General features: G+C 28.6%; 1 long non-coding RNA gene and 1 pseudogene across 3 annotated transcripts in view; one reads left to right on the top strand and one right to left on the bottom strand.

The window, feature by feature from the left end:
- Positions 1 to 16909, bottom strand: part of LOC136969545 (uncharacterized) — a 99463-nt gene that overhangs the window by 45324 nt on the left and 37230 nt on the right. The gene's annotated exons all lie outside the window — the stretch shown is intronic.
- On the top strand, positions 2927 to 6430 carry LOC136969502 (N-chimaerin pseudogene; annotated as a pseudogene).

The following is a 16909-nucleotide window of genomic DNA, read 5'->3' as shown; positions in this document are numbered from 1 at the left end:
CAAAAGTCTCTCCGTAATGGTAGATGAATCTAATGTCGCCATTGGTGCTGTACTCAAAACCCACATTACAAAAGAACCTTACCCACTAGTCTTCTTTTTGCAGAACCTAACCTCTACTGAAATAAAGTACAGTTTCTACAACAGAGAACTACTTGCTATATACTGTGATCAAACATTTCCGCCATACCATCGATAGTCAGAACTTTGTCATCTTTATGGAACATCATCCACTCACCTTCATATTTCACCAAAAACCAGAAACTTGCTCCCCATGTCAGCTGCAACATCTCAATTACATTGCACAGTTCAGCACTAATATCAGGCACATCACCGATTCGAACAACATTGTGGCATTGTGGCAGACACCCTTTCTCAAATCACAAGATTCAACTTCCTGTGACAGATTTTATTGTCATAACAGAAGCTCAAGCTAACGTCAGCAGCCAACTGCATTCCTCATGGACAACAAAACATCACTCACACTACAGCCACTTCAAATCAGCCTGTCACTACAGCTATATTGTGACCCAAAGGACAACAAGGTTTACCCTTACATACCTCTCCAATTTTGCCGTCAAATCTCTTCCATGCACAATTTGGCCCACTAAGGACCTCATGCCTTCAATGCAGAAGAACATTGCTAACTGAACCCGTTCCTGCATAATCTGCCAATGCTCCAAAGTAAATCGGCATACCAACAGCCCTCTTCAGAGATTCAACCTTCCATCCAATCAATTTATACATGTGCATTTTGACCTCGTCAGACAACTTCCCCTTCAGATGGATCTATGGTAGCTACCTACTCACCTGCATAGATAAATTCACAAGGTGACCTGAAGCTGTTCCCCTCCATGACATCTCTGCTGAAACAGTCACTCACATTTTCATCTCTCATTGGATCTCCAGATTCACCCTCATCATCACCATCAATCAAAGCTGATAATTCCAATCTCACCTGTTTGCCTCCCTGACAGCTAAGCTGGGCATCCAGCACATACATATAACATAGTATCATCCATCGGACAGTGGTTTAGTTCAATGATTCCATTGTTCTTTAAAACAAGCTTGCAGATGTCACGAACAACACTGGATAAAATCCCTCCCAATTGTCCTTCTTGGCATTCGATCTGCATTAAAAGAAGACATCAACGGTATTTATACTGAGATGGGTGTATGACACAACCCTTCATCTCCCGGTAGTTCTTTCATCCTTTGTGGGAACCACCAATGGATCCTTTATCCTTTCTCCACCACCCACGATCCAAAATGTAATTGCTTATGCTGACTCCAATGTCTGCACATGTAAAATCCTCTCACTTTGTTCACCCAGCACTTGACACCTGCTCACACATATGTGGATAAAAGGGCATAGAACTTCTCTGACCCCCCTTACAATGGCCCCTTCCCAGTTATCACAGAGACATCCAAGCATTTCACAATCCTAGCTAATGAAAAAATGACAACAGTTAACATTGACCAACTGAAAGCAGCATTTTTGAACAACGGAAATGTCAGCACACCATCAAACTCATTGTACAGGACAGCACTTCCAGACTCCCCAGAACGACCAACTATAAACACTCCAAGTGAGTCTGCAACTACCGACACGACGACACAATCGGAAAAAAGGATTAAGTTCAACCCGATACCTCTAACTTTGTACCTATGGTACACTGGGGGGGGGGAGTACTGTGGTGACATCATTGGTCATAAATTAAAAAGTTGCCACCAGGAGGAACTTCAAGAACTTAAAAGACCTAGCAACCTGATTCAAAACCTCATTTTTGGTTCAAACCTCATTATGTGTACACACATGTTGATTCTGTGTTCACCCGGTACTATTGCATTGTAGCTCTGTAACCTAAGAAATTAAAGGTTAAATTATTAAATCATCTTCTGTAGCCTGGTATTGTATCATAACATAAATCATCGCCTCCTCAGTAAGGAACTTGGTAATTACTTACAAACTAATGCTATAGAGAGAATAAAAGATTTTTAATTTCAACTATTCAAAATTGAATACAGTATAAGTTAATAAGCATTGCACATATAACCAATATCCAGCAAGAAGAAACAAGAAAGCAGATGTTTTCATTCGTGTTTAATGAGCATCATCAAGCTAACTGCATTTGGATAAAAATGCAGTACAGTAAAATGCAGATGAAAATGTTTGTTTTCTTGTAGTTTCTTCTCACTGGATATTGGTCATATGTGAAGTGTTTATGATTTTTAATTTAATCTTTTCATTGCTGCATCTATGTTGAAAATAAAGCAATTTAAACAAAAGTACAAATAGGCTAAAAGAATGAAAAGACTAAAAAGAAATTAAATCCAAAGGATAATAAACTTTTCAATAGTAAAGAAATCAAGATTTATCAAAAATGTCTGAAGAATAGAATACTAAATTTAAAAAAAAATTAATATAGAAATAATTCTGATGGCATGAAAACACTTTGTAACAAAAGTAAAAACAAAAACATTTTATCATTTACTTTGTATATCACCCCTATATTATATACATATATAAAAAATAAATAAATAAAAAGTTTTTACAGAGATTATTATGTTTAATTACAGGCACATTTTAAATGAATGTCCTGTTAAGTTGGTCAAAATCTTAAAATTTGTATTAAAATATTCATATATTAATATATATCAGTAATTATTTAATATACAAAATGCTTCAATGATAGTTTAGAGTTTTCTTTTAGTTAAGTAGTTAGTTCTTTTAGTTAAAATGCTTTCTTTTAGTTTTTCTTTCTGGATATTGGTTGTGTGTGTAGTGTTTAGTTAAGTTGTTAAGTTTGATATTAATACATAATTACTTAATATATAAGATTTTACAGCCATATTGGTTTTTCTTATAATAATAATAATAGCATTTTTTAAATTGCAGAATGCTAATATTGAATGGAATGAGGAAAGTATTAAAATGGCGGAACAGATGAAGTCTAAAGGCAGACGACAATTTTTAAATTTATTGGAAATTAAGAATTAATAATAATTAATATATCTACGTTGTTGTCATATTTTGAAGATTAATGGCTCATGTGTTGGAAGATAATTGGAGGAGTAGACCTACAAGCAAGATTCCCTTTCTTTGGAAGTCTTATTTATATCAACTTCAACAAGCTGCACTGATACCTAAACGTATTGTTTGTAATTATGAAATACGAAGCAGACCTTCTCACTATGGTAGAGAGTTTCATGGAAAAATATCTCGTGAGAAAGCTGACAGACTACTCCAAGAAGGAGATGGATGTTATCTTGTCAGAGAAAGTCAGAGGGCAAATGGCCAATATACACTTAGCATGAGATTTGGAGGCATTACCAAAAATTTTCGATTATATTATGATGGTAAACATTATGTTGGAGAGAAAAGATTTGATACAATACAAGATTTAGTAGCAGATGGTCTCATCACTTTATATCTTGAAGCACATGCTGGAGAATATATTGCAATGATGTGTGTTGAATCCAGATATGAGGATAGCCCCTATATGACTCTTAATTCATATAAGAGAAGAAGATTAAAAAACAATAAACATTGTCAAAGTCTTAATAGTCATAAAGATCGCAGTCTTGGTAAATCAGATTCTAATCATATTGATTCATCTGATAGTTGTGAGAAAGCTACTTCAGAGTTTGTATTTTTACAGATAAATGTGTCTCCTTCTCGAGATACATTAGCAAATGACATTGACGTTCAACAGTTTCAGAAGCCTCATTCTTTTAAGGTTCATAATTTTAAGGGTTTGCCTTGGTGTGATTTTTGTGGTAATTTTATGTGGGGACTCATTGCTCAAGGTGTTAAGTGTGAAGATTGTGGATTCAGTGCCCATAAACATTGTTCAGAAAAAGTTCCAAATGAATGTTTACCTGATTTGAAGTATGTTAAAAGAATGTTTGGGGTTGATTTAACTATGCTAGTCAAAGCACACAATACGTTGAGACCACTTGTAGTTGATATGTGCATCAAAGAAATAGAAAATAGAGGTTTAGAAGTAGAAGGATTATACAGAGTTTCTGGATTCAGTGATGAAATTGAAGCAGTTCGATTAGCTTTTGATAAAGACGGAGAAAATGCAGATATAAGTCCTTTGGTTTATGAAGATATACATGTCATCACGGGAGTATTAAAATTGTTTTTTAGACTTTTACCCATTCCTTTAATCACATTTGAAGCTTACTCTTATTTCATCAATGCCATTAAACGTTCTTCCCAAGAACTACAATTAGAAGGTCTTAAAGAAGCATTAAGTTTGTTGCCACCTGCCCATTACCAAACATTAAAGTTCCTCATGACACATTTAAATAGGGTTGCTGAAAAGAGGAAGCAGAATTTGATGACCCCTCAAAATCTTAGTACTGTATTCTGTCCAACTTTATTACGTTCACCTGAAATAGGAACTACACCAGATCATCAATTGTCTGCATGGCATTTAGAAAAGGATGTCATCGAGATGCTTATTTCCCATCAGAAAAAACTGTTTGAACGTTAGCGTCCACTACATCTAAAAGTAGTATTTCCTTAATATTCCAATTCACGTCCATAGTTATTGCAATAAGGCATTCTCCGCATTTTAAAATTTAATTATCATCTGAAATCATTTATATTTTAAACTGGTTTTTTTTTATTTTTTATTTTATCTACACATTCTCAAGCATTATACAGATTTTATATAAAATAATGGTTTTTTTTTTTTTACATTTACTGATCTGATGCTAGTATTGAGTATTATAATTGAAAAATTATTCTCACACACACACACACACAGTTTTTAGAAATGAGTAAAATGGATTAATGATCTTAACTAAAGTCATCTTCCACAAAGAAAGGACCATTCCAAATGTGATAAAATGTTAATAGGACTATTTGAGTAATTTGTGCATAATTCCAACTTATAAATTTGCAAAATGTTTCAAGAATGATAAATATATATATATAGTATTTATATAATCTAAATGTAGAATAGAAGATCAGATTTATTGCATAAATATCTTTAAAATATCAGAGAGAATATTTGTGTATTGTGTTTTTTTTGCAATGCTCCAGTTTGGAATATTTTCAGAGGGTGCTAATGTTTGATATTATTTAATGGTTAAGCAATTGGAAATTTTGAATATTCTATTTGTTGCACTCCAGATGGTTAATAAGAGTGCCAAATATTTACAGAACTTTTATAAGAAAAAAAAGTGCATTGCTTAACAGAAGTTGAAAAAATTTTATATAGTTTTATTTTTTATTCTGATTATTTTTTGTGTATTTTTTTCATTTTATATTGGAGAATTGGCCATCTAAAATTTTTCACTCTGTGTATTTAAATACTCTCAATAGTAATAGAAAATAATCATTATTCTGTTATATATCAATATACATTTAATATCTTATTTATATGTAACAGTTCTGTTGTTAATCACTAAATCATTCTTCCATTGTTGCTTAAAAAAAATCATTCTGAATCGCTTTATCATTAAAAAGAACAATAAATGGTGCAAATAAATTTGTTGATCCAGTTGGAAATTTTCAATTTTATATAGAACATTGAATAAAACCAAAAACTACAATTTGTCTATCAGAATTGTGTAAATTTTATATTTAATTAATGCTATATTAACTATAATTATTCAGATTTTATGATAAATGTTAAATTTTGAATGTTAGTTTAAATGTAAAATTTTTAAATCCAATTTATATATGTGGTTATTTCACTGGTGTCAGGTTTTGCCAAAAAGAAAAAAAAATTTAGATTTAGGTACAAGTTGTATACGAATCTTATCACAAAGGACAAAAACAATTTCAATTACTCTCTTAAGCTGCCAATAATCAGAAACTACTGTGAAATTTTCAAACTGCAAAAAAGTAAATAAATACTGTAATATGGTCTTAAACATCATGATGATTGGCTCATTTGTTGTTTTGAAGGGTTTAAGAATTGTTAATAACAAAGTAACATAGAAATTACATAACAGCTTTTATTATATTTATGCCTTCATTATATAATTGTTAAAAGAAATTAACTGCAAAGTTTTTAATTTATTATTTCCATATACTGCAGTTAAGAATCAAAATTTTTTTTTTGTAAATTATATGTTTATTTATTTTTTAATTTATAATAAATGATATATTAATTGATATATATAAATATGTATAATTAATATTTTTCAATATTCGTTATGTTAAAAAAATGATTCTAATTATGACTACCTCACTTAGTGCAAGTTTGGTAAAGAAGAAAAAAAGAAAAGAATAATTGTATTATTTTTTGTAATTCACAAAAATCTCTTATTAAATAGATAAGGTTTTTATACCCTTATCTTCATTTCCATTTCAATCAAATGTATATAAAGGCAAGTTGAAATAAGTGAACTGTAGTTTTAACTAAAATGTATTTAATGAAGAATTAAAACACATATACTGTTATGTAAAAAAAAAAAAAAAAAAAATATTGAATGGAATGTGCAGAAATATTAGACTCTCTTGAAACACAGTTCTTACTCTTGTAAATCTTAACTAGTGGTTTTTTAAAAATATAAATACATGAATTAAAGAATATGTGAAAAATCATACTAGTGTTAGTTTCATTTCATATTTACATATTCATGCATTTTCAAATTGTTTTTGATAAGTTATTTCAATAATTACTAAAAATATTTTTTAAACAAAGCTGAATGTAAATATAAGGAAAATAAGTGACTTAATTAAAATCAATTTTTATGAGAATTCTCAAGAACTCAAAATTACTGGTTTATTCTGTTTATTATTCTGAAATAATTATTAATTCAAATTTTTATTACAATTTATAATACAAAAATAAACTGTTTTTAATATAAATAGTTTAAAATTGTCTTCAATGAATTTTATAATCATCAATATGACTGCTCCTCTAAAAAATCTAAAATGTCTAATTTTATTTCATTATATAATATCTCATTCCAAATAAATAGACTAAATTATTCCTTCTATTGTAACTATAATCTATGCATGTTATGAAAAATAAATACAGTTCTAATGTCTAAAATTTATGTTTGAATTTAGAAAATAAATCATTGAAAATGATTTCTTATTCAAGAAAAACATTTAGGAATTTACACTAGCATAAAATCATTATATTAAGAAATGAGAAATCTTATTTATGTTGCATCCATTAAAATATGCCTAAACTTATTAGTTCATCTATATATATATACTGATATAATATTTTCAATTTTTGAACTGCAATAAATTTATTTTACCTTTTTGACAAGGATAATTACAGAAGACAGATGATTATAAGAAGAGTATTTATGCTTCTTTTCTCTATAATTTAGTGAGTTATATAGAAAACTTATGATTAAGTATATAGTAAAATAAAAAATTATTATTTGAAATACATTAGCCTTATATAAATTAATTTATAAACTATTTAACATTGTTTCCTGAGATGATGTCATATTTCTCACGCACTATAATTATAAAAAATACTTACTTTGTTTCATTTTTCATGTATTAATATATATTTTTGGATTCATTATTTATTATTATTAAAATCTATAATAAATAAATCTTTATAATTTTAATAATTTTATTATTCAAATACTTATATTTTAAACATTTTAAAGTAATAAATTATTAATAATGAAATGTAAACTTTTAACAGTAGATTACAAAACTACAATATCTTCAACTACAAAATAACAAATATTTAAGAATCATTTTATTAGTTTGAAACAAATAAAAAATAAATGAATAAAAATAAAAGTAATTTGCATTTGCTAATAAACAATCAAAAGCTATTTCAAAGAAAAATGATATAGTTATCTTTAAGTTTCTGAATAAAGTTCCAGTAAGCATATAAAACTCATAATTATTATTCATTTTACTATATATCAAACTTTAATTATAATATATATGCCAATAAATTATTTAATGGAATAGATAAGTTGGCATTAAGCTTGTACATAAAATTTTAAATCCTTCAGAACTTTGAAAGTGCAATAATTTAAAATTAATATTCCTTAAGAGTATCTTAATTATTTTCTTAAAATAATATTTAATCAGGTTTTGTCATAACTACATATTAAATAAGATTATTGTTTAATCATTATTCAAATTGTAATCTAACAAGTCAAATTATTGTTCATTATACTTGACTACAATATTTCAAGTTCTTAGTTTCAAACTATTTTTTCATATTGTTATTAATAATTCATAATAAAATTTGTTTCATTAAAACTACACCCTTTATTTTAAAAAACATCATAAATCTTTTAATGTGTCTTATCTTATTAGACTGATATCAATTGTAAAAACAAATACTAGAAAGAATACTTATTTTTATTTTAAAATTACTATATTGCATGATAACTTTTTTGATTTATTAACTAACTTTTAAAAATGGGATATTGTAAAATTAAAATTAGTAGTTTAAAATTTTGTTTCATTTTAAAATATTTTAATAGCATTATGTATTACTTAACATACATATAGTGATCTACAATATTATGAGATACATAAAATTTTTTGAACCTTTACAAGTTTTTCTAATTTGAAAATAAAATTAATTTATATAAATATTAATGTGTCAGGTTATATATATATAATATGAACAATTTTAAAAATACAAAAGTAATTTTATATAATTATTTAACTTATATTTTCAGATTGCATTTATAAAATTTCTTTTTTTGTTGTTGTTATAAGTTTTATTTAACTTATCCATAAATAGCAATTTTTCTAATATGGCATTTTGCCACATTTTAACTTGTAAAATATTTTCAATACATTATGAAGCTATTTCTAAACTAAGTGAACAGTTCATGCATTTATAATATTAAACTGCTAAGAGTTATTTGCAGTACAATAGTTTTTTATAGCCTAATTCTTGAAAATCTCTAAGAAACTAATATATAGTATCTTGACGATAAAATAATTTGACATATAAGTTTTCTAAAAACATTATTTCAATATAATAATTTGTAACTAAATTATTTATTCATGTTATAATTACTATAATTAATTAACATTATGCACAGTTTCTTAACAGAGTAATTTTTCTCTTGATTGGGCTGCAATTTGAAAAAACTGTAGACTTATAAATTCCCACTGTCATCCATCTGTCTTTCCTTAATCTTGAACAGAGTTAGACAAGACCAGTAATGGAAACCTCAGGCAGGAGGCCCGATTAACTATATACAAACTTCTGATGCAAACTGGAAGTCGTGTTATTTCAATTCAAAAATTTTTCCCTGAAAGTGTTAGATGGCTTTGTGACCAATGACCAGTATGGCTTTGTGTGTTAAATGAAAAGTAAGATGTACAGGGGCAAGCCACTACTTATTTGAGATGGAGAGCATATATTTTAAATTAAATAAATTAAAAATATGATTAAAATTTGCAGCCTGGCATTGTGACAATGTCACAATAAATAATTGCTTGTTATATTGTTTAATATTACTGATAAAAATATAACATTTAAGGAAATATTGTTTTAGAAAATTATATAATCTTAATTATTTAACATTTGTATTATGATGATTGAAAATTCATACCTCTACAATGACTTTCATAATAATTGTTATCATTTAAATACAGCAATATTTAAGGATATGAAAAAATGATGATATTAATTTTGTCAGTACAAAATTATTCTTGTTTTTTATATAAAAAATTAATAGTTTACATTGACCAATATGTTGTATTGACTAATATGCAAATGATAAATTCTAATATATAAACCACATAGCTACATAAAAAAAATTAAAATATAGACAGAAAAAATATATTTCAGTTTATTAGACAAATATTCCAGTAACTAGGATAAAAACATTACTTATAAATTGGTAATAGCAATAACACCTTAACAATGAAACATTTATGTTCAAAACAAACATTTTCAACTTGTTTAACATGTCATCCACAGGTTATATTAAAGAATATCATCAATAATAATATATACTGGTACTCAGTGGCGTGCCGTGACATTTGATGATAGGGAAGCTGTGTTTCTGTAAGAAGCCGACTTTCAGGGGCAATCAATTAATTGCGCGTCAGGGCCCGTTCGTATTCGTTTGTTCGATAAGCCAGTAAAAACCGTATACTTCTTTAAATGTATATTTAATAGATTATCTGACGTACTTAATAAATAAAAAAGTTCAATATAATTACCTCCGTTATTAGATTCAATAAATTTCCTACGCCCTCTAAATGCCAATTCTCGCTTTGAGAAAAAACATATAACATCTATTAATTTAGATATATCTATTAATTGTAATTATCTTATAATTTTCAATATTTATTTTATATTGTCTATCAATGTTAAATTCTATTCCTCTTTGATTTCCAAATTGCTTCAATTTTACGAAAGAATCGTCATTCGTCATAAATTTTATCGTCAAAATGTCGAAAATTTTTTGTTGACGTATTTATATTTAATTTAGGCATTGGTCTTTCTCTTTTAATAATGTTTTCTTTTTCATTATATGGTCTTGAGCCAAAACTTTTTTAAAATAAATTTTTGAATCACTAGCCACGATATAAGGGCTAATATTAAAATTATCAGAAAAACTTACTTGGTAAAACAAAATGTGTGACGAATACATACCTAGTACATACCTAGTACAAAACCATACGTAATACATACCTAGTACAAAAAATTCTTCAATTGTACGAATATACTTTTAAAGAAACTTATAATTAAATATAACTTTGGGAAGAAACGTACATAAAAATAACAAAATGTTCTTTACTTTTTAAATCTTAAAACAATCCACTTAGTGAAATACTGTAGCTCCCTACGAGTGGCTAATGATGGAATCAGAGACGGTCCAGGTAGGTGTGTCCGTGCCAAATCCCGAGGGTGCCGATATCGGTCAATGTCAAATGCCTCTTTTGTCGCGTCACTAGTATATCTCAAAGGACGCGACGGGGCCGTTGTAAATTTTAAACGTTCCTCACCATAGATGTAAATATGTTAAACTTAATAGTCATTTGTTTTCTAACTACTGCAATTCGTTTTAGTACCAGGTGTACACGGAAATCAGTTTCCCACTGTACTGAGCAAGTGACTGGTTCGGTTAAGCTTTTGTTTAAGTAAAATTCTGGCTCTTTCAGTAGGGTTTTATTTATGTCCCCATTCCCTAATCTCTTAATTATTTAACTACTTCTTAGTAGAAATAAGTCAAAACCAGTTACTTTGTACTTGAATATCTGTAATCTTGGGAAAACATTGGAAAGACAAATTTTTATGACAACCGATACTTAGATCGTACATTTAAGGAAAATAAATTCTAGAGCTTTTTTTGTACCATTGTACGTCTCATTCATTAAATTTGGTTGTAAATGATGATGCCAAAGTAACAGTTAATTTTTTAACATTATACAAGAATTGTACACGTTTTTTCTGCATTCCCTTACAGATGGGACATACTATAATCGTAATATCACCGGTTTAACATTGAAACCCGTAAGTAATATAAGATGGGAGAGCAGACTAAATACAGAATAAATATATCAAATATTTTAATGGATTTTTTTAAACTCCTGTCAACTATACAGAACTATCATAAAAACATGCCAGTAAACTCCTATCGGTTGGGTTAAGTTATAAATCTAGTCTAGGGTGGGCAACCTTTTTTATAACACGGGCCAGAATAAATTTTACGTTTTTCCGCGGGCCGTAGTAGTTAATTGACGCCTTTTTGTGACTCGTAATTTTTTTAGTCTGCAAATATGAAATAAATAAATAAAAAGTTTATACTACATTTATTTCTCTTATCGTTTTCGAAAATTACAAAGAATTGGAAAATTAACTATTAATTAGTTATTTTTCCAATTTAATAATCTATTAAAGATCTCGCGGGCCGGATAGAAACTTTTCGCGAGCCGTAGCTGGCCCGCGGGCCGGGGTTGCCCGCCGTTGATCTAGTCTACTCGTGATTCACATAATCGGGCTAGGGCGGCCGAATATCTAGCAGGCAGGCGGCTAAACAGCCCACAACCGGTCCGGGATATAAAATTAGAAGCTTTATGTGTGAAGCATCCACCAGCTAAACCGGGTGACGTTGGTGTTCTGTAAAGCGCATGCGCCAATGCCTATAATCTGGCTGCTTGGAAGTTGACAGGCAGGTGGCTAACAGCCCACAACCGCTCCGGGATATAAAGCTGTACTCTTTACGAGTGTGTCGCTTCTACCAGCTAAACCGGGTGAGGTTGGTGCACTGTAAACCGCATGTGCTAATGCCTATATAATCTGGCTGATTGGAGACTGACCCGGTTTCGACATTCCTTCCGCCACCGAATTATTCGAATATACAATAGCAATGTTATCGTTTTTTTTCACATGTAGTATAGAAATTTGTAAAAGATACATAATGCAGTTATAATAAAATATTAATTTTAATTAATTCAAAGTACGTTAAAATATGAAAATTTATATTTTATAAAATACAAGGGAAGGTCATTAGAAGGTGGAATCGGCGCTTCCATCGCTTCCAATGACGGCACGCCACTGCTGGTACTTATGTAATGAGAATATTTGGTGTGTTACTAAAGCATGAGATAAGATTGTACTCAAGGCAAAAAAACTTTTTCTATTCAAGTCTTAATTTCTTTTTTTGGGTATTACATATTTATTCATAATTTCAGTCACTCAGTACAAAACTTATATGCAATAATAAATGATAAATAGGGACTAGATTAATAATTTAAAATTTTTTTTCCTATGAAATATTTTAATTAGAAAAATCAAGAAAAACAGTAAATCAGTGTTTTTATGCCAGTAGAAAGTAATTGAAAAAAAAAACTAATAAAAAATTATTCCACTGTATAAAACTTAATAGTACTGGAACATAACATTCTACATGCCTCATCAATACATAGAGAAAAATAAGAGGAATCAACTTATCTCAAAAGTAAATGCAAACAAAAAGCTATAAGTAAAGTAGTAGAAACATAATTATAAATTTCCTCATCTATGCCATGCAACCAACTAATGCTGGAATCAGTGCTGAGGTTCATGTCATTTATGTAGATAGTGGCACCTGTTGAATACTTCTAATTATTACCATGTGTTCAAAGACTTGATGTTAAGAAATACTCCAGTCTCTGTCACTTACAATCTAACTAATCAATATAACATATGAAACTAATAGTAGATACTAGACTAAATATTGTTGAAATGGTAAGCATATTCTACGTGGATGAAATAAAGAAAATTATCTCATTACATAAATCATCACCACCCAACATAGTTGCCTCTTTAACTAAAATTTACACCACTGCATAATTACAATTTTCTTTCAAAAAAATAGTTAATGGAATAGAGGCAACAGAGAAAGTTTGCATTGCTGCAATTCTTCACGAAATTGAAATGGAACATTGTACTATTTTCAAGACATTACAGCCATTTAGAATGACCAATTTAAAATGATTACACATTTGATTACTAAGCACTTCAATCAATGGCACTTCAGAAATAAATGAGCCAATCATTTGGTTATTTTTGTATTATTTATATTTCATAAGTTATTAGAGGATTCTGCAAAAGAATTCAGCAAAATCCTCTCTAAATGTAAAAATTCATATCATTAATATTTGCATCATAACAAGCCATCTAACACATCATTAATAAAAATGTTCTGATGAAATTTCTCTTGAGAACTGTAAATGTACAAGTAATTAAAGAAGTTAAAAGAGATCATCATTATCCAGTATCATTTATGGTTATACTTACAACCAAAATTAAAAGTTAGAGTAAGAAGTTAATCAATTACCATTCATTTTACCTTTAATACATGAGCACTTGCTGATTCTTTCAGACTCAAGACACCTCTGTAAGCAGCAAAAACAATTTAATTACATGTGTTTTCATTTAAAAATGACCAAAAACATTTGTAACTAAGTTGTTTTTGCTGCTTACAAAGGTTTCTTGAGTGTCTGAATATCCACAATTGCAATTTCTATTTCATACATTTATTGGTTAACTTATAACTCTAACTCCTGATCCTTGGTTGTGAATATAGACATTAGGGATGCACTAGAATATTGATTTTAATGCGATTACAAAGAAGGCTTCAATAGCATCCCAGAAAAAAAACATCAAGAGGTAATTAAACCATTCTAGAGAATGTGATAACATCTCTTAATACAGTTTTGTTTAAAAGCCAGCATAAGATATTCAATAGAATTTTGTTTTAGATAGAAAACAAAATCTTTATGAAAATGGCCTGAAAAAATTTTTTAAACCGTTTTCAAATAGATTTGTGATTTTAAAATGTGAAATTAAAATATATTCAACAGTTCAATTTTTTTGAAAGATTTTACACTGTAACCGCTTAGTGATGTGATCAATTAATGTCAGTATAGATCAAGACATTCTGAATAATATAAAGTTAAGAAACAAGGTAAAATGTTTAATAAATAAATATTGGGACAAATATTGGAATGAACATGTAGTATATTTGTTGATACTTAGAAGACCTAAGTATCAACAAATATAGGCTACCACATGAAAGAGTTTTGATGATTAAAAAAAAAAAAAAAATTATCATCTTTCTTTATAAATAATGTAAAGCAATAGCTCTAAACAATTTTCCTTTTGTGATATTTGCAGCTTCATGACAAATTTTGTCATTACTATGAGAATTCAATTCCAACTGTCCTGTCAAATTTATGATCTAACAGAATTGTATTGGTTATCCTTGACAAACAAAGATTTATTAGATATTTTAAAAATATGTAAAAATGCAATTTCATAAATTTGTACTTTTTTAAATAATTTTTATTAACAGTTCCAGCTATAAAACTTAGAGCATTGTAAATTTTTGACTAAATTATAAAATAAAATTATGAACAACATGCAAAGGAATTTTATTCTTTTATAGCTACTTTTCTTAGCTATTTAATCAGACTTATTGCACCATGATATTGAGGAACTTTTACTTGGATTTTTCTTTTCTTTTTATTTTTTATTACACTCTAAATAAAGAGAAAGAGTAACAATAAAAATGAAAGAAAAAAATCAAATAAAAGTTCCTCAAATATCATGGTGCAATAAGTCCGATTAAATAGCCAAAAAAAAGTAGCTATAAAAGAATAAAATCGAATGAAAAAAAAAAGACTAGAAGCTTTACGAATAAAAATAAAAATAGAAAGGAATGTCTTCATTGTATTCATTCTTTTATTATTTGATAAGTTCCAAACGTTTTTGATTCATAACTTATGATTTGTGTAAAACACCTGGATTTGAATTATCCAGAAATCTTTGGAGTGTGTTAAATAGAATTCAGATCAAACATGGGTTATGTAGGGACAGTCCTTTTAGGTTGGGAAAAGTTGCATCCCCACAGTGTGATTGTGGTGCTGAAAGACAGACTATACATCATATCTTGGAAGACTGTCCAATAAGATCTTTTCTGGGACAACAGAGTGACTTCCTGACTGTGACTGAAAGTGCTCTAAACTATATTTCTAACTTAGATTTACATTTATGATTTGTGATCTTTTTTCTGCTTTCTGTTCTTTTTACTAATTAGATGTGTAGCCATATGCTAAATAAATGTGTAAAACAAGGGTAATTTTAGTTTTTAGACTATACTGATAAGTCATTAATTTGTTGTTCTAACACTACCAATGTTTTGTCATTTTCATTTTATACTTCAATATAGCTTTACCTAATTTGTGATTAGATTAAACATAAAAAATCTCTCATATCATACAGTAATTATTTTTATTGTTCAAAATTCTAATTTTGTGAATTCTTCTGCAAAATTATTTATAATATAATATAAAAATGTCAAAATTTATTAATTTAAATTTAAAATTATTATATTTCTAAAAACTTTCAATATACGTGCTGATCGTTGATCAGCATGTTAAAATAATATTTGCCTAACTTTGATTACTACTGTAATTGTTTTTGTTATGCAATATTGCAGAGTATTTTCTCTTGATAGATGATACTTTTCACAAACTGATCTCAGAAATAAAAAAATTTCTAGTGTTTAGTTTAAATCTGGTAATCTTGGTGGTCATGTTAAGAAATTTTAGAAATGCTGAATAAATAAATTAGAACTTTGCCAATCTTCTTATTCAAAAAGAAAAAAAAAGCACTTAAAACTGAAGATTAATGTTTCTATAATGTGGGGTATTATTTTATTTACTGGAATCACATACCATAATGCAGTTGTGGCAATGTTCATTATAAATAGCTAATCCTAATTGCTTTCTGAAAAAAAAAAAAAAAAAAAAAAAAAAAGGGTTTAATAACATGGTAATTCATTTTGTATCATAACATATTAATCTTCAATATGTATCTTTGGTATCTGATATCATCTTGAGACAACTCAGTATTCATATCATATCCAAGGGCGTCGCCAGCCAATGGGCCAGGGGGGGCAAGATGATATAAATTGATAGAGGATATGAATTGTATGTAGGTAAAATAAAAACGATTCATAAATTTTAAGAAGCTTAAGAAGATTATTTTAATTAAAACATAATCTTCTTGGGTTTTTCTCGCGGGAATTATAAATCGGGCAATAAATGACAGCATTTAAATAATTTTTTTTCGCATGTCTAGGGAGGGGCAACTGCCCCTCTGCCCCCCTCTGGCGACGCCCTTGATCATATCTTGATATGATTAATACCATTATTCGGGGTGAGTAGAAAAAAAAAACTTCAAGGAAATTTTGTACATGTCTGACAAAGAAACACATTCACCTATCAGCTAGGTTATTTCAAGGTTTGAATGTTATAATTTTTTTAAGTTCATGCCTGGTTTGGTTGAAGAGTTAACTTGTTTTGCTTACATGGCTGTGCCAGCTAGGAAGTATAAAGAAACTAACCAACAAATCAGAAATTTCTCAATGTTATATATTTGGATAATATTTTTCAAAGTATGGATGTTATATTTTGTTAAGCTGACAACAT

The sequence above is a fragment of the Centruroides vittatus genome, unplaced genomic scaffold (assembly GCF_030686945.1).
Source record: "Centruroides vittatus isolate TY-2023 unplaced genomic scaffold, ASM3068694v2 contig_18, whole genome shotgun sequence".
NCBI classification, from domain to species: Eukaryota; Metazoa; Arthropoda; class Arachnida; order Scorpiones; family Buthidae; genus Centruroides; species Centruroides vittatus.
The sequence above is the reverse complement of the archived record's forward strand: the minus strand, read 5'-3'. Positions and strand labels throughout refer to the sequence as shown.